This window comes from Gopherus evgoodei, chromosome 17 (genome assembly GCF_007399415.2).
Source record: "Gopherus evgoodei ecotype Sinaloan lineage chromosome 17, rGopEvg1_v1.p, whole genome shotgun sequence".
Classification (NCBI taxonomy): Eukaryota; Metazoa; Chordata; order Testudines; family Testudinidae; genus Gopherus; species Gopherus evgoodei.
In genome coordinates, this window is record NC_044338.1 from 20,705,624 (window position 1) to 20,723,848 (window position 18,225).

The window sequence follows — 18,225 nt, forward strand, 5'->3', positions numbered from 1 at the left end:
AGGAGATAAGATGCAGAAGCTTCTCTGGTTTAATGTGATTTCCCATCCTCGCAGAAGGAGGCTGTGCAGTGTCAGGAGACGTGACGGCTCCAGTGATTTTGGGGCCAGACATGGCTGCAGGCGCCTGTGTCCCAACCTTCTCCTCTCAGCAGGCGATCTGTGGGCAGGACCGTTTGAGGGGAAGGCTGCAGTGTGCAGGAGGCAGGGTGCCAGGCTGGCGAAGGTGCTCAGCTCTGCTTCTGGCCTGTGTCTGCAAAGTAGCCTGTTGGTAGCTGTTGTAACATATTGGGCGGGGAGTGGTGACAGATCTGAGCCAAGTCGATTAGAATGAGGCTTCATTTGTTCTAGGAGTTGGAGCCCACCAGCTGAGGACTGACAGCTCAGGGAAGAGTTAGGACGCTGGCTCAGAAACAGGTGTGTACAACCCTCTCAGAGAGGGGTCTCTGTCTTGGTAGGAGTAGGTTATCTCAGGAAGAGATGTCATGTGGCTGGGATCCATCCACTTGGAGAGAGAGACCATGGCCAAGATCCATCCCTTCAGAGGGGGCCCAGGGCAGGATCAATCCCTTACATCGTCTATCTATCTATCTATCTATCTATCTATCTATCTATCTATCTATCTATCTCAGTCTCTTCTCTCTTTCTCTCTCTCTGGCTTTCCCCTCCCATCAGCTTCATCCTTATGACCCCACCCAGCAAACTATTCTACAGGTTTGATATTCCAGAGGCACAAACAGATGGCTGGGAATGGAGAGAGCCAATCGAAAACAAGACGAGTGGGGAAGGGGAAAGAAAGCAAGTTCTGGTGCCCAAGTCTAAAGCTCCTTGGCCGTGAAAAGGTTTAAATTGCTTGAGGAGTCTCCATAAAAAATAGATTAAGGGCACAGGGAAAGCCCAGGGAAAGCCCAGAGGAGCCCCCGGCTGCCTGCCCAGCAGTTATTATCTCCGTCAGCTGAGTGTTTTACTTGGAGCTCTCTGACTGAAACGGGTTGATGAAAGGAGGAGAGAGGGCAAGGAGGCTGCCTCTCCTACTGGTAGGGGTCAGATTAAGCAAAGGGTTAGACTGGAGTTGGAGTGAGTTTTGCTTCAACAACCAATCTAGCCCAGGCTGACCGGGCTGGGTGTGGGGCCAGGGAAGCGGAGGAGGGTGGGCTTCATAGAGTTAGGGTTGCTGAGGGTGAGACTCATCTGACAGCTGGATTCAGATGGCACCGCTCCAGCTGATAACGTATCCCTGGAGATAATAAATAGGAATACGAGCTAGCTCTTATATAGCGTTTTTCAGCAGGAGATCTCAAATCACTTCACAGTCTGTAACGTGCTGTAAATCAATAATCAGGAATCAATAATAGATAACCAATAATTAATTAATAATGAGCAATTTAAACAGATCATCATTCCAATTATATGTTTTAAAATGATGTTTCCTTGAGTTTAAATCAGCTGAGTTATTAAAAGACCTCGAAGAAGTCAATTTTGATTGGACTAATCAGTTAGCTAGACAGCACGTAACAGAAAGAGGTGTAATCATAGCTACCAGCAATCTGGAGAAGAAAATCCATGCAGTGGCCTGCCATTTTCTCCCAGCCCGCTATGGTGCTGATGAACTGCTCGCAGGCTGAGTACATAGCCCAATTGCTTATCCTTTAGTCCTGGTTAGTGCTTCTTTCATGTAAAGATTTATCCTTATTTCTAGCCGGCTTCCAAAACTTCCCATCATATTTCATAACGTTGTAACTGTCTGGGCAGCATCTGGTGCTGATCAATTGTTTACACCCTTTAGATAGATAGATAGATAGATAGATAGATAGATAAAGGGGTGTGTGGGGATAGATAGATAATAGAAATTTTCTGATAAATACATTGACTTTATTGCTAATTTAACACCCATTAGTTCTTGCAGTTTGAACACTGCTTAGGTTTTTTGTTGCTAGCAAAACAACTTAAATGTTGGTTAAAGGTTACTCATTTGCCTACTATTTAGTAAAATTCCACCTCTTAGCCACCCCTGCAAAGCCTCATGGCAGTCTCACTTCCCAAGTAAGTTATGAGGTCTAACTTAGGTGTAGCCTATAAGTCAACAGTATTTTCACAACACCCCTGTGAAGCAGGGCTGGGCCATTGTCCCCGTTGTACAGATGGGAAAACTGAGGCACAAAGACTGACTGACTTGCCCCAAGGTCCCACCAGAAGTTTTCAGCAGAGCAGGGCACAGACCAGAGCTCTCACAAGAGCTAAGCTACAGCTTCAACCATTGGCTCATCCTCCTCTTCTCTTACTTTTAGATACTTGTTCCTGAATGGCAAAATATTCCAGTGCAGGAGCTTTGGTTGTCAAATAGGGAGGATCTAAATAAGCTAGAATGATTGCTGATGGGGAAAAGGATTTGGGTTTTGGATGTGAAAAAATTCAATGAAAACAATTATTTTTTTTCACTTTTATCAATACTGAAAACTGATTTTCATGGAGAAACACAAAAAACACAAAACTGGGACTGTTTAGGGGGGTTCCGTTTTGGGATGAAAATATGAACGTTTTCAAAGGAAACTGATTTTTTTTCTGTGAAAATTTCTAATTTTGTCCCAAATGCATTTTCCATCAAGGAAACATTACGATGGAAATTTGTCAGCAAACTCCAGCAAAGAGGGAAATAGGGCCTCATGGCAGAGCTGCTCAGAATAATTTAAATGGTCCCATAGGCACCTATAAACCCAGAGACCCATAGAAACCAACAGCCTAGAATAAGCCCGTAAGTAAGTCCATATAAACCAGTAGGCCAAAATAAACTCATAGCGCCACAAAAGCCCAGAAGCCAAAACAAAACCATAGGGTTATATAAACTAATAGGCAGAAATAAAGCTATAGCGGTCTATAAACCATTAGGCCAAAATAAACTCATGGGGCTATATAAACCCAAGCCAGCAGCTGCTCAGAAGAGGCCACTCTGAGACCAGGCTATGGCATGAACCATGTGTGAGAACGCAGTAGGGTTGCCAACTTTCTACTCGCACAAAACCGCATGCCCTTGCTCCGCCCCTGCTCCGCCCCTCCTCTGAGGCCCCGCCCATGCTCTGCCCTTCTCCAGGGCCCCGCCTCCACTCACTTCATCTCCCCTCCTTCTATCGCTCGCTCTCCCCACCCTCACTCACTCGCTCATTTTCACCAGGCTGGCTCAGGGGGCTGGGGTGTGGGAGGGGGTGCGGGCTCTGGGGTGGGGCTGAGGATGAGGAGTTTGGGTGCAGGAGGGTGCATCTTCACCCGGGCTGGGACTGAGGGGTTTGGAGGGCGCGAGGGAGATCAGGGCTGGGGCAGGGGGTTGGGGCATGGGAGGGGGTCAGGCCGGCTCTGAGCAGCGCTTACCTCAAGCAGCTCCTGGAAGCAGCAGCTCCCTCTCTGGCTCCTACATGGAGACACGGCCAGGTGGCTCTCTGAGCTGCCCTGTCCTCAGGTGGCACTGCGCAGCTCCCACTGGCCGTGGTGCCCAGCCAATGGGAGCTGTGGGGACAGCACTTGGGGCGGGGGCAGCGTGCGGAGCCCCTGGCCACCCCTACGCATAGAAGCTGGAGAGGGGATATGCTGCTGCTTCCCAGGAGCCATGCGGTGCAGAGGCTAACAGGGAACCTGCCAGCGCCGCTGCACGGAGCCTCCAACCAGACAGTCAATGACCCGGTCAGTGATGCTGACTGGAGCCACCAGGATCCCTTTTTGACTGGGTGTTCCGGTCAAAAACTGGACACCTGGTCACTCTTGGGCAATGAGGGAATGGCAGCGTACGAGGCTGGTGGGAGCCATGTTTCTCTGTATTTATGGGAGAAGCGGTTGGCCTGCTCCTGCAGCTCTCATCTGGCATCGGCCTTTGCAGGAGATAGCAGGTGAAGATGCTACGGAACAGCAGGTTCCACAAGCGAGATTGTGTGTAATGCCAAATTACGCTTTCTCTGCTTTGTGTCTTGCAGTGTTATGGTGACAGCCAAAGGGCCACAGGCTCAGGGTTTCCGGAGGCCCTACAGTATATTACCCAGCTACAGTCGTCCATTCGGCTGCCAGAAGGGATTATTTATTTTATGTACGAGCAGGGCTGTCTGAGCACCTCGCAATTGCACTTAACGTCTCAATAACCTGGGGTAGAGCAGTGCTACTATTCCCATTGCACAGACGGAGAGCTGAGGTTTAGAGAAACCAAGTGATTTGTTCAAGGTCACGCAGACTGCCTGTGCCAGAGCAGGGAACCGAAGCCGGATCTCCCAAGTCTCAGGCTAGTGCCTTAACCACAAGGCCATCGTCCCTCTGCACCTGTACACAGAAAGTGAAGTATATGTGCAATATGCACTCTCAGAATGCTGCCAAGGGCAGGACTTCAATTCACGGTGCATGGGTGCTCCTCAGGTTCAATGTCCACAGTGAGCCACTCAGTTACTCGGACATCCTCCTTCCTCTGCTCTCGAAAGGAATAAGTAAGAACGAAGAATTATACAGTCTGATCTACCAGTATGTTTTTCTATGAGACCAACACCACGAATTATTTCGGGGCCAGTTCTCTAGCCTGTGTTATTTGGGAGGTCAGACTAGAAGGTCACAATGGTTTCTTCTGGCCTTGGAATCTATCTAGCTATCCAACATCCATCGCTAGAGTCGCTGAGCCCCAGACAAGATTTTTGTGTAGGTAGCACAGCCATGTGTCACGGATTCACCGGGCAATGCTCTGGAAATGCTCCCCACCAAGCCAGTCAGGACTTTGGGGAGCCTCCTCTCCCTTGGAGCAGACTTGTTCAGGGCAAGAAGCTCACACAGCTTCACCTCCTGGGTCTCTCCTTGGAGCATTCAGCATCCTCTGCCCCTCTGGGCGCTTCCCACAGCGAGCCCACCTCAGTGGGGTCCTGAGGAAGCCACAGGGTCCTGCACCCCCACTTTGCAGTCAGACGTGACTCTCAGCCAGCCAGTAACACAGAGGTTTATTCGATGAAAGGAACAGGGTCTAAAACAGAGCTTGTAGATACAGAGAACCGGACCCCTCGGCCGGGTCCATTCTGGGGGGCAGTGAACCAGACCCCCCACGTCTGCACTTCAGTCCTCGACCCCAGCCAGCTCCAGACTAACACCCCCCCCAGTCCCCCCTCTCTGCTCAGCAACTTTCCCGGGACACAAGGTCACCTGATCTCTTTGTCTCCAACACCTTCAGCTGGCACCTTTGCAGGGGAGGGGCCCAGGCCATCAGTTGCTAGGAGACAGAGTGTCAGGCATTTAGGTGCACTGGCCCTTTGCTCTGCCAGATACTTAAAAACTGCCATGGGGACACTGAGGCACCAACATAGTATTCAGAGAAAACATTAAGAACATTCTTAGTTCATCACACCATGCAGTGAACTTTACTCCATCTCCTTGGCCTGCAGCCATATCCTCTTGTGCTATGCGCTCCCCAGATCTCAAGAGCTAAGCTTTTATCTCTGGGGTTGCTCAAAACTCAGGAGGCCTCCAAAGGAATTCTCAGCTGCTTCAAGGAGTGGCACAGCTCCTCCAGTAGGTGGCGCTCTGAACTCTGAGTCAGCCCCCAAGCCAACGTCACAGCTGGGTGCTAAGGGGGCGTTTTGTCGCGGGAGGAGTCGTCTTTCAGATGTGATGGCAGACTCAGCACTTGGCTACTTGTGGCAATTAAGATCCCATGTCGCTTTTCACCACTGTGTCCTGGCCAAAGTCCAAGCCAGATAATTGTTACATTCCACCAGCCCAAATCCTCCCTGCAGCTCCTGTTTTTATGTATGAGTTTATATTTAGATCCGTAATGAGCCTGACATACGGTGCATAATGGGGAGAATGAGAAAACAAGCAAAGGCAAGGGGGGGGAAGGAAGGAAAATGCAACTTTTCGCTGACTTGTGCTTCCCTCTGGAGACTGTGCTGGCCTTGGCGGTGATGGGGACGGAGTGAAAAATAAGATGCATTGTTTGAAAACAATTAAGTGAAAATGAGCTAGAATCCCAAGGTCAGAAAAGCCCAGGTCGTTAATTAATTCTCAGCATGCTGCGAAAAGATGAATTTCTCACAATAAACAAACATATGTAACAGCGTCTATGGCAAAGAGTCAAGTTAACACTAAATTATTATAGCAAGAGCTGGCAAAAGTGCAATTGTGCTTAAGGTTGCTAACAATTTCTTCACTCAGATCCTATTTCTAGTCGCTTAGAACTTTGCCAAACTTTAACCATTCAGGCTGAATTTTTCCAGGCAGGAGAGTCTCTGCCTCGGGCTGGATTTGGGGGGAAAGTTTCAGTGAAAACGGCTCCCTAGAAGGCGGTAAGGGGAAAACGAGTAGTTTTGCCAATGTTGGAATTTTTCCAACAGTTTCTTTAAAGAGTTCTGGCACCTAAGACATGGAGCAGGAATTTGACATTGGTAAGCGAATAGCTCTGTCCCTGTGAAAATACATTTAGATTTGTCTGAGTTATAAACCTCTTATAATCACCACATGCACATGCTCTGAGGGGCTTTTTGGTTGCTAGCCGCTAAAATCTGTTAACGTTCCAGTCGCAATGAGCATGCTTCAGTTTCTCCCTGCTAACTAAATTGAGATCCTGGGCCACTCAGCCTCCTACAGGGTAAGCACAGAGCTGTCATTGCAGGCAAAACACAATGCAGCACCCTGCAGGCCTAAGGGAAGGTGTGCTGGATTGTGAACCAGAGGAAACATCTACTGAATTGGGTTAATAATTCAGTGGATTTCACAGTCATTATTATAAAGGGATAGATGGATAGAGGTGCATGAGATAGACAGAAACAACCATAGTTATACCTTACTGTGAAATATGGTCATTTTGCTGGCTGCCTAATCTGCTTTTGTATATGTATTTTTCCTCTTTATTGAAAAATCCCCTTGACTCTAACACCGGGATCTATATAGATCCATATATACTCCAATAGAGATCTATGGAAATGACCATAAAACCTACAGAGGATTATGTCTCTGCTTTCCTGTTCTACAGAGAGATTTAAACATTCCCTAGAAAACTTTGCCAGCACAGGAAATTCTGTCAAACATTGTTTTCTTGCCTTAAATAATTGTGTGGCTTGGTTTGGTTGGTTTTTTGAAAGATGGTGAAAAGCCCTGTGGAAATTCACCCAGTTATACAGAGTTTGTCTACCCCCATTTAACTAAAGGCATGATTTAAAATCCATTTGTTTTAAGTTGTGCCAATGGCTGTGCACGCACTCTTTAATCAATTTCAGCCTGGCTTATATTGATTTAGCTAAATCGAGGAGGAACAAATTTCAGAGAAACTGAAATAATCTGAATCCATCTTGTGCCATCAGATATTATTTTAGGCACAAGACAGTCTCTGCCATCTCTGCCTATCCCAGGCTGGTCTTTGCATGGCCTCTATGTTGTTAACTCCCGTAAGTTTCCCCTCTCTGAGCAGTGTCTAATGGAGGGATCCTTTTGTTCAGCTCCTTTGCTTGTTCCTCCAGCTGTGAATAACACGCCTGCCATGGCAGATGTTCTAGCTTCATTAGTAGCACATGTTCCAGATATTTCCATCTTTCCTGGAGGCCTTTAGAGACAAGGGGCTGTTGAATTCTCTGCTGAATCTCAAAATTTGTTCAAAATTCATTCCATCTAGTACTGAAATGAACCACTCTTAACCAAAAGAATAGTGTCCTAACAGGAGTTTGCACCAGTTTAACTGAATTTAATTAACTATCAGTCATTGATTATTGTTAATTTAACTGCATTCAACTAAAAGTTAAGCCACTTTAACATCTGTGTTTAGACGCAGTCTAACGAACACCAAAGGGGTATGTGATCTGAACTCTGCAGCAACATTCATATTCACAGCCAAGAAATTAATTCCAGACACTGACAGACAAAAGATAACGGAACCCATTACAGAGCCCATCAAGCATTTTGCTCAATCAGACATTTCCAAGAAGCAGGGACCGTTTTGTCTGCCATTTCTCATCTCTTCTCATTTATTTGATAACTGACCTTTTCTGAATTTGCCAAATCTCTTAGGCCCTAGGACCACTCTGCAGTATTTATTCTTTGTAGTCAACTTCCAGCTTTTAATGATCAATCTCATAGCAGTTACACTAACCTTTGGCAGGAACACTTCACAGGCCTTATTAACTGCCGGTAAGTTACACAAATGCCCCAGTAAGTAAATTCAAGGATCAGGAGAAGTAAGCTCCATATGTAGTGGGTAAGTCTACACGGGGACTAAGCTACCATGCTCCAGCATCAATACTCGAAAGTTCATAAGGGGACTAGGGATAGCTTAGTGGTTTGCGCATTTGCCTGCTTAAACCCAGAGTTGTGAGTTCAATCCTTAAGGGGGCCATTTAGGGAACTGAGGTAAAAATCTGTCTGGGAATTGGCCTTGTTTTCAAGCAGCAGGTTGGACTAGATGACCTCCTGAGGTCTCTTCCAACCCTGATATTCTGTGAAAGAAAGCAGAATTCATAGGTCAGTAAAGCTGTTCCTCTCTGCCTTGACTTGTGAAATGAAGAGGTGGCCCTCAGCCCAGATTTTATCATATCAATAAGCCAATCATTACAGTTAACGCTAATTACCCCCCTTGTTAGCTGTTTGCATAGAGACCAAGGAACAGGTGGGTTTAGGAGAAATTAACTGCTGTCTCATTACTCCAGGCCAAGGATGAGATACTTTGGCAGGGCAGGGTAGAAGATGTTTTCTTTGTTGCTATCCTGTGCTGTGCAGAGGGCTTTGGTCTCCAGGATTATCCCTCTGACACCTCTGAGTAGCAGGGAAATGCACCTGCCCAGCTGGGTTTGAGAGCAATGGTCAGACGTGTCTGCTATGTCCCAGGAGGGGCTGAAAGCTGATCCAGCAAAGAGAAGAAATCCAGCCCTAGTGGATCAGGAGAAAACATAGCCTAGTTTGTGACTCCCTCCTTGTTCCTATGATATACCCATTAACTCACACACACAAAAACACATACCCTCACACACCGGCACTCATTCACTGTGTCGCATACATTAACGCAGACACACACACAACAGTTCAGTGTAAACATTCATTCAAGTCGCTGAGCTACGTACTCATTAATTCATGCACAGGCACGTGCATTCACAAATACACACCTCTTCTCAAACACACATGCTGGATTTTACCTGGTTCCTAAATAAGACCAAATAATGATTTCCATGTTAAAAAATTCCCCAAAGACATAGCCTTTTGCCCATTTCTACACACATGGCATCTTTGCTTGAAGAAGGGCTCGTTTTGACTCCAAGTATTAGCTACATTTTCGGCAAACATTAGAACTTTTTTTTCATTTTATAATGAAAAACCTGTATGTTTTGTGTAGGTCTGAAGTGTGGTGCAGATATATTGTACACCCTACTGACAATGACTGTGCCAATTGAGACTCTGCCCCCTACAACTCAGGCATGTCTATACTTCCAACTTAGGTTGACATATATGCAGTTTTCAGGGGTGTGAAAAATCCATCTACCCTAACCCCACCATGTCGATCTAGCCAGGTCATTGTCAGAATGCTCTCATCAACCTAGTACTGTCACTCAAGGAGGTGGCATTCCTACACCAAAGGAAAAACTCCTTCCAATGTTGTAGTCTCATCTACACTGTGAGGTTATAGCACGCTGTGGCTATGCCACTCTAACTCCCACAGTGTAGACAGACCTTTAGATTCTGCAGGGATCAGTGTCCTATAAATACTAGGTATTTACAGGTATAGATCCATTGCCAGCTTATCTACAGAGAATGCTGAATAATACTAATCAGGTTAGAACTAGGCAAAATTTTTTGACAGAAACATTTTTTCAGTGACAAAATGCAGATTTGAGTTGACCAAAACATTCCAATTCATATCAGTTTCACCTAACTGGTTCAGTCACACAAAAAAACCTTAAAAACTAATTTAAAAAAATCAGTGTTGATATCTTCTAAATGAAACATTTCAGGCTGTCGATTCAAAATGACTTTTTGTTTGGAAATGTCCCTTTTCTTTTAATTCTATTTTAAATTAAAAAAAGAAAAAAGCTCCAAAGCAAAACAAAAGGTTCTGTTGAAATGCCAATGAACCGAAAAAATCCTTTATTCACACAGCTCTAAATGAATTACATCTCTGTGATACCCTTTATCCCAGAAGATCTCGAAGTCCTTTACAAGCTCTGGTTCTCAGGCAGAGGCAGCAGGCAGAGAAGATGCTGCCATGGGGAATTGGTTTGGGAGGTGGTGGAAAAGTGACTGAGACTGGACGTGGAAAAAAAGGAGATGAACCCAAGTCATCAAATTGGGCTCTAGATCCAAATCCAGATTTGAAAGCCTGTATTGCTTGGAATTGGTCAGATCTGGAGTTCTGTCTAGCCCATTGTAATAGCTATAAAGAATGGAGAAATTGGCAACATCCAGATCCAGGTTGCAACCTGCTGATGGTTAGTGGAAGGGCTGAGATTCTGGCTGGGTCTGACCCCCTCTTCACTGTGCTCATGATAGAGTGCCACCCAGAAGCAGAGAGAGGGAGGAAAGACAATTTTCACAGTACCACTCACAGGGTCAGGGCGGGATCCCTCATGATGGGGCTGCTGGGACAGAGGCGACCAAAGCAGCATGGTCGTCCTACACTGAGCAATGTGGAAGATCACCAGAATCATTGTTGCTGAAAGATAAGAGGCAGGGGGGTTCTCGGTGCATGCTCCCTGCAGCAGGATACAGGGAGAATCCAGCCAGATTTCCCTGATAAAAAAAGAAAGACAAGGAGCGGTTCCAATCTCCTCACCCATTTGTACACATAAAACTTTCGAAACGCTAAGCCAAACAAAGTCTTCTTATCTGCGTATTACCACGTAAGGCTCTTTCAGGCAGATTTAGGATGAATTAGTGCTTTTTATAACTACAAAACAGGAGCAAAGTGAAATTCATTACTCAGCTGGCAGGTTCTTCTGCCTTAACCCTTTGAGAGCCAAGCTGCTGCCACAAAGTTAACCCTTGGCAACTGGCTGGCTTGAGGAGCGGGAAGAAGGCCTTGCAAAGGGCAATAGCTCAGAGATCAAAGAGTGTATCTGGTATGAAAGAGACAGGGCAGGTAGGATTCTTGTCCGGATGGCGTCCCAAGGCACCTCCCCAGCACCAGAACCCCCTTCTCCATGGGGTCTAAAGATGATGGGCCAGGACTTCAGCTGGTGCAAATCAGCACAGATCCATCAGCTTTCACAGAGCTACGCTGATTTACACCAGCTGGGGATCTGGCACATTGATTCCACTGGAGCGATGCTGATTTACACCAGCTGGGGATCTGGCGCATTGACTCTGTTGGAGTGATGCTGATTACACAGCTGGGGATCCAGTGCATTGACTCCAATGGAGAGATGCTGATTTACACCAGCTGGGGATCTGGCGCATTGACTCTGTTGGAGTGATGCTGATTACACAGCTGGGGATCCAGTGCATTGACTCCAATGGAGAGATGCTGATTTACACCAGCTGGGGATCTGGCCCATTGACTCCAATGGAGCGATGCTGATTTACACCAGCTGGGGATCCGGCGCATTGACTCCAATGGAGCGATGCTGATTTACACCAGCTGAGGATCCGGTGCATTGACTCTGACACGTCTCTTCTCTCAGGTGGCCCGGAAGGAAAGTCTCTCCCTTGCCAAACACCCTCCAAAACTCCCCTGTTCGCTGCCTCCGCTTATGGCTCTCCAATTTGCCTAGCAAGTGACTTTTTAGACCAAGTTTTCCCAGCTTAGCTCAGCTCCTCCCATCACCACCAGGGAGCGATTAACCATGGGCAGACTTTGAACAGCTGGACGGCTCTCAGGTCCCAGGGCATGAGCCTCACAGCCTTTAGCAAGGCACTGATCCAAGGTGCAAGGCCTACTTGGGGCGCACAGCCCAGCTTCTCCTGTACACAGAGAATGAACCTTCAAACAACCGGCACACAGATGGACCCAGCGCCCCATTCACCAAGTCCCGCTGCCTCCAGGCACTTTTCAAATTGTGCATCCGCCGCCTGTGCAGTCTCGGTGACGGCAGGCTCACAGCTGTTCAACCGGCCCTTCGCACACACGGTCACTGCAGCTGAGCGCACAACCCAAGAACTGCTTGTGCAAGGCCCAGGTTCAATGCATGGGCTCACACCCCTCCTCCCCAGCGGCTGGTTCCAGGAACCATAGCAGCCTGCTACAGAGCAGCAGCAGAAGAGCTGCTCCTCAGCTCAAACAGCCAAACGCTGTGTGTTGGCTCTTGGGGGGCCTAGGTTTGATTCCCCACTCACAGCCGCAGTGACTGCTTGGATGTGCTCCCAGGTCGGCTGTATTCACGCCCTTCACATTGGAGGTTGCAATTCCATTCCACCCCACAAACTCCCTGCGAGCCACCCTGCCTCTGTTTCAGAGATTCCTGCACAGGGCTGGCTTTAGGCCTATTCCATCAATTCCCCCAGATTGAGCCCCATGCCCAGTGAGAATCCCTTCCCTGGCTAGAGGCACCTTTTTAATTTTTACTCACCTGGCGGCGCTCCGGGTCTTCGGCGGCACTTCGGTGGCAGGTCCTTCAGTGCCGCCGAAGACCTGGAGCGAGTGAAGGACCCGGCTCTGAAATGCTGCCAAAGACTCAGAGCACCGCCCGGTGAGTACAAGCCCCACGTGTTCTTTTACATGTGTTGTTTTGTTGTTGTTTTTTGTCATCCCTTCCGGGGCCCCATCGAAACTGTTCGAATTGGACCCCACACTTCCTAAAGCCGGCTCTGCTCCTGCATCTCCCTGGCCAGGGTTCGTTCAGTGTGCCCTCCTCCCACAGCAGGGTCGCCCGAGTCAGCCGCTTGGGGTGCAGCTCCATTCTCCTGTCCCCACAATGCATGCCCTGCTTTCTCCTTCTCAGGGGCTCTGTTCTCCCCACAGCAGAGTCCAGTCCACCATGATGAGTGTCTCTCTCTCTGCCCCTCCTCCCCTCACTATGGAAGTGGAGAATCCCAGGAGTGAATTCTTAACATGGATCAGTTTCCACAAGCCAAAAAGCACTTTGTGGACTCCCTACAGAGGGGAAATGCAGCCAGCTCTGGGGTGGGGCATTGCTGGCATTGAAACAGTGCTCAGCAGCTCCTCAAGAGAGTTCACGAGGGCGAGCCTTTGTGCTGGGAGAGAAAACACCAAATGCTGCTCCATGGGATCTGAGACTCCCATGTTCTCTGTCTGCAACACTGCAGCTGTTACAGCTGCACTCACATCCCCCTTCTTCTCCTCTGCCTTGGTAAACATGGTGCCAGCTGTTGCCAATTGTGGGTGGCTGATGGCAGGTGACCCAGGTGTTCGGCAAGGCACAGCGCTTTGCACCTGGCAGCCTGCACCAGGCAGCAGGAGGGGAGATGCCTGCTGGCCTCCTGGGGAGCAGTGGATGTGAATGAGCTTTGAATGCCTGCAAAGCCCCTGAATTCTTAACCATGTGGCTAGTGAGCCACCCTGGGAGATCTCGCCTTGGTGAGCAGATTACACAGGACAACAAGTGGGATCCTCGAATGGGTGGAGGTGATGCCAGTCACAGGACGGGGGAACGGGCAGAGGGCTGAGCAGACAGCTGGGCAGTGCTGCATGTCCAGTCAAAGTGTGCCCTTCCCTTGGGATAGCGCCCGCTAGTGGCAAAAGGGTGCTTCTGTCTCCTTATTATCTGCTGGGATTGTCAACAGCTGGGAGGCCCGGAGGTGGGGGGCAAGCTATGACTTCATTGCCTGCCCACAAGATAGCTGGGCTTAGCACTGGATCACCGCAGCCCTCTGAGCTCTCATTGGTCTGCATGGGAATTCAGTGAGGACACAAGGACCAGGAGTTACGGGCTGGCAGGAGATATTATAAGAAGTGACCTGAGAGAGGGACAATGTTTTTTTCAAACCACTGGGCTCTGCTGCAGCCAGATCTGGTGTGGCTTTGCCTCGCAGCCCCTGATTATAATTCATGTGCAGTAGGTAAGGGACCATCCATCTCACTGCACAGAGCCTACCCATGTATGCTATAAGGGGCCAAATATTTTTCCAGCTTCCTGCAGAAATGGGTTTTCACAGCGGGGTCCTGTCCCACAGCTGAGCTCCTGGATGCTACAGTAATCCCCTAAGAAGTCAAAATAATAAAATGTGACCATTCCATGTAGGGTGAGTGAGTTGCTTTTCTGTGGGATATAAACCTTTTTTGGATCTAAATCTGTAATAAATGAATCACAAGAAGGCTATTGTAACAACTCTCGCTCTGCCCAGTCTGACGGGAAAAGCTAATGAGCAGCGCTGTTGGCAATTAGCGAATGCAAAGGCCTGTCTCCCTGTCAGAAGCGTCGTGTCGAACAACAGAGAGAGCAGGGAACAATGCGCAGTGACATGAGGACGTGTCCAGGAACAAGGCGCGGGTCTGACTGGAAATGAGCCTCATTAGTCCATTGCTTGTAAACACATCCGCTGCGGTGGGTCCACACACAAGGTGAGCCGGGTGTAAAATCGCAGGGAGCGGGAGTGCCCAACAGCTGGCTCTGGAAGGTGTGGCGGGCAGCAGAATGGGTGTGTGATCAGTAACAAGTACCATTTCCCTCCATCACCTACCACGGTGCTTCAACCCTGAGCAAAAGGCTGAGACTGGAGCTCATTCTTCATGGCCCAGTAGCTCCAAAGTGTCTCGGCTGCTGCAGACAGCAAGAAGATAAGCGCAGCCACATGTAGTGGTAGTTTGGGTGAGGGGGCCACCATACCATTGGGGAGTTGACTGAAACCCCAACTCATTTCACGAAAGGCATCAGACAGCCATGGGAAAATAATTACTCTTGCTGTTCACTGTTTGCATAACATTAGCCTCTAGTGTTACCCATTGTGCCGGGTGCTGCTCAGACCATGAGAGACTGGCCCTCCCCCAAAGAGCTCACCATCTCAATACACAAGCCAGACAGGCTGAGAGGAAGGATAGAGCATTATCCTCATTTTACAGATTGGAAAACTGAATCACCGATTAAATGACTCCCCCATAAGAACATAAGAATGGCCATAGTGGGTCAGACCAAAGGTCCATCTAGCCCAGTATCCTGTCTTCCGACAGTGACCAATGCCAGGTGCCCCAGAGGGAGTGAACCTAACAGGTAATGATCAAGTGATCTCTCTCCTGCCATCCATCCCCGCCCTCTGACAAACAGAGGCTAGGGACGTCATTCCTTACCCATACTGGCTAATAGCCATTAATGGACTTAACCTCCACGAATTTATCCAGTTCTCTTTTAAACCCTGTTATAGTCCTAGCCTTCACTACCTCCTTAGGCAAGGAGTTCCACAAGTTGACTGTGCGCTGCGTGAAGAAGAACTTCCTTTTATTTGTTTTAAACCTGCTGCCCATTAATTTCATTTGGTGGCCCCTAGTTCTTATATTATGAGAACAAGTAAATAACTTTTCCTTATTCACTTTCTCACACCACTTATGATTTCATATCCCCCTTTTAGTCTCCTCTTTTTCAAGCTGAAGAGTCCTGGCCTCTTTAATCTCTCCTCTTATGGGACCCTCTCCAAACCCCTAATCATTTTAGTTGCCCTTCTCTGAACCTTTTCTAATGCCAGTACATGTCTGTCGCATCTTATGAACATTTAACATGGGCAATTTCAGCTTTATGCAGTTGGCAAAAACGAAAAAAAAAAGAGAAAAATAACAATTTTAATACTCTACCTGTAGTGCGGGTGATTCCGCCCGCCATTCAATTCAATGTCATTTTGACTATACATGGTTTTCGCTTTACGCGCTAACCGCGGAACAGAACCCCCACATAAGATGAGACTCGCTTGTATATCTTTTCTGAGATGAGGAGACCACATCTGTAGGCAGTATTCAAGAAGTGGGCGCACCATGGATTTACATAAGGGAAATAAGATATTCTCCATCTTATTCTGTATCCCTTCTTAAGGGTTCCTAACATCCTGTTTGCTTTTATGACTGCTGCTGCACACTGCGTGGATGTCTTCAGAGAACTGGCCACTATCTCTTTCCTGATTCATTGTAGCTAAATTAGCCCCCATCATATTATATGTCTAGTTGGGGCCCAAAGTCATGCAGAGAGTCTACGCAGAGCAGGGAACTGAACCCAGGTGTCCTGGGTCCCAGGCAAATGCCTTGCTAATACTGTGTTATGGCAACATGAGATGCCCTGGGCATGGACTAGAACTGCGCCATGCCAGGCACCAAACACAAGCCCAGCCTCTCTCCAAAGCAATGACTTTCGGTCCTCACCAAGCTGGCCCTGGTTTGAAGCACCTGCTTTTGTTTCAGCAGCTCCCGGGAGAGGTTCGGAGGGGAGGCAAAGAATCGGCTGCCTGCCCCCCGCAAAGGCAGCCCGGAGACTTGCGGGCGACGCAGCTGAGCACCCTGGCAACGGCACTGCCTTGATCTACACTCGGGCAAGAGGCTGATTAAAGAGGAAGCATCTCCTCTCGCCCAGCTGCGGCCTTGACAAGAGGAATGACAGAGCCGGGCAAAGTCAGAGCGGGTAATTGGCTTGGGAAGTGATAAGGGTGATAAATCCAGTCCCCTCCCGTGTGAGATTTAACAGCTCTGTGCGCAAGGTCCCAGGTCGTGCTGCTGGCTTTATTTATGGGCCGCTTGCTTTTTCTCTGTCTGGTTGCAGAATAAAGGGCCCGGGTCTGCTCTTGGTGGAAACCTGGAGTGAACCACCCTCCTCCAGTGGCCAGATGTATCCTGGGCAGAATTGGGGCCTGAAATGGAGTGGGGTAGAGGTGAGGCATTGTGGGCAGCATGGGGGGGTGCAAGTGCCCCCTCCCTCCCTATTTGTTGCTTGGCTTGCACTGAGCATGCTCAGTAACACTGCTGAAGTCTGGCCCTCACTCTGCCCCCCACCTCTCCCGGGCAGCCATGGGTTGTCTCTGGAGAGGGGAGGGGCGAGATTAGCCAGAGTGAAGCTATGCCATTCACTGGAGCAGTTGCTAAGTTTGACGTGATTATTATACATCTGGCAGTCCAGAGAACCGAGCCGAGATCAGACGTTTATAAAGAGACCATCCCTGAGCCAAAGAACTGGCAAGCTCTCTAGACAAGGCAGACATAAGAGGGGGAAAGGAGGTATCATTAAAGCCCCATTTGATACTCAGAGCTAATTCTGGTCGGAAGCAGTAGCTGGGTCACTTAAGTAAGATTCTGGTTCTGTCCTGATAAGAGTGGTCCAGTTCCTCAGCTGGAGGAAGTTATCGTACCTCCAGAGATACACTGGTTGAGGATCCGGCCCAAGAGAAGTTGGCTTGGTTTGGCCGGATCCTCAGCTGGTGGCAAACAACGTATCCGAGAACACTCAGAGAGAGTTGTGCACACTACATTGAGTGTGAGGGGTATGCAGCTGGAACATAGGGATGCAATACTGTAATGGTGCAGGGTGTGCGCTGGTAGTGCAAGGGTAAATTAGTGTAATGATGGAGGGGTGCATGCCTGTAGGGGGATGGTGTAATACTGTAAAGATGAAAGGGTGTGCGCCTGTATTGCGGCGGTACAGCAGAGTCACAGAACCATAGAACCAGAGGGTTAGGAGGGACTGACCACAAAGGCCATTTAATCGACCCCCCTGCCAAGATACAGGATTTGTTGTGTCTAAACCATCCAAGACAGACAGCTCCAGCCTCTTTCTGAAAAGTAGCATAAAGGTGTAGAGGTATGAGGCTATAGCATAGAGGTGTAGTTGTGTGAAGGTGTCAAGGTTTGTACCTGTAGCATACGGCTGTAGCTATGTAAAGGTGTAGGGGTACGTATCTGTAACCTAGGGTGTAGTGTAAAGGTGTAGAGGTATGTGCCTGTAGCATAGACGTGTAGTTGTATAAAGGTATACGGATATGTGCCTGTAGATTAGGGGTGTAGTTGTGTAAAGGTGTAGGGGTATGTGCTTGAAATGTAGAGGAGTAGGGATTTGTGTCTGTCCTTGTCATGCTGGAGTGGAGTGTACGGGCACAATCCCCCATTGTCAGGCCCAGGTGCAATCCCACACACAATAAGGCAGCAATTGCAGAGCCCCCATCAGCTGCCATCACACACACTCTTCGCTGGCAGCAAAGCAGCCGCTGGTTTCATACAATCTGGCCACTTCATTTACTGAGGGCTCCACAGGTCCCCCAGGCCAGCCCAGTACGCTGGAAACACACTGAGCGTGGGTGTCAGCCCTGCATTGCCACCGCCACGGCACTTTCCAAACCCCGCCACGGCCTCCCTCGTATCATCACCCTCTCCCAGGGGTCACGACC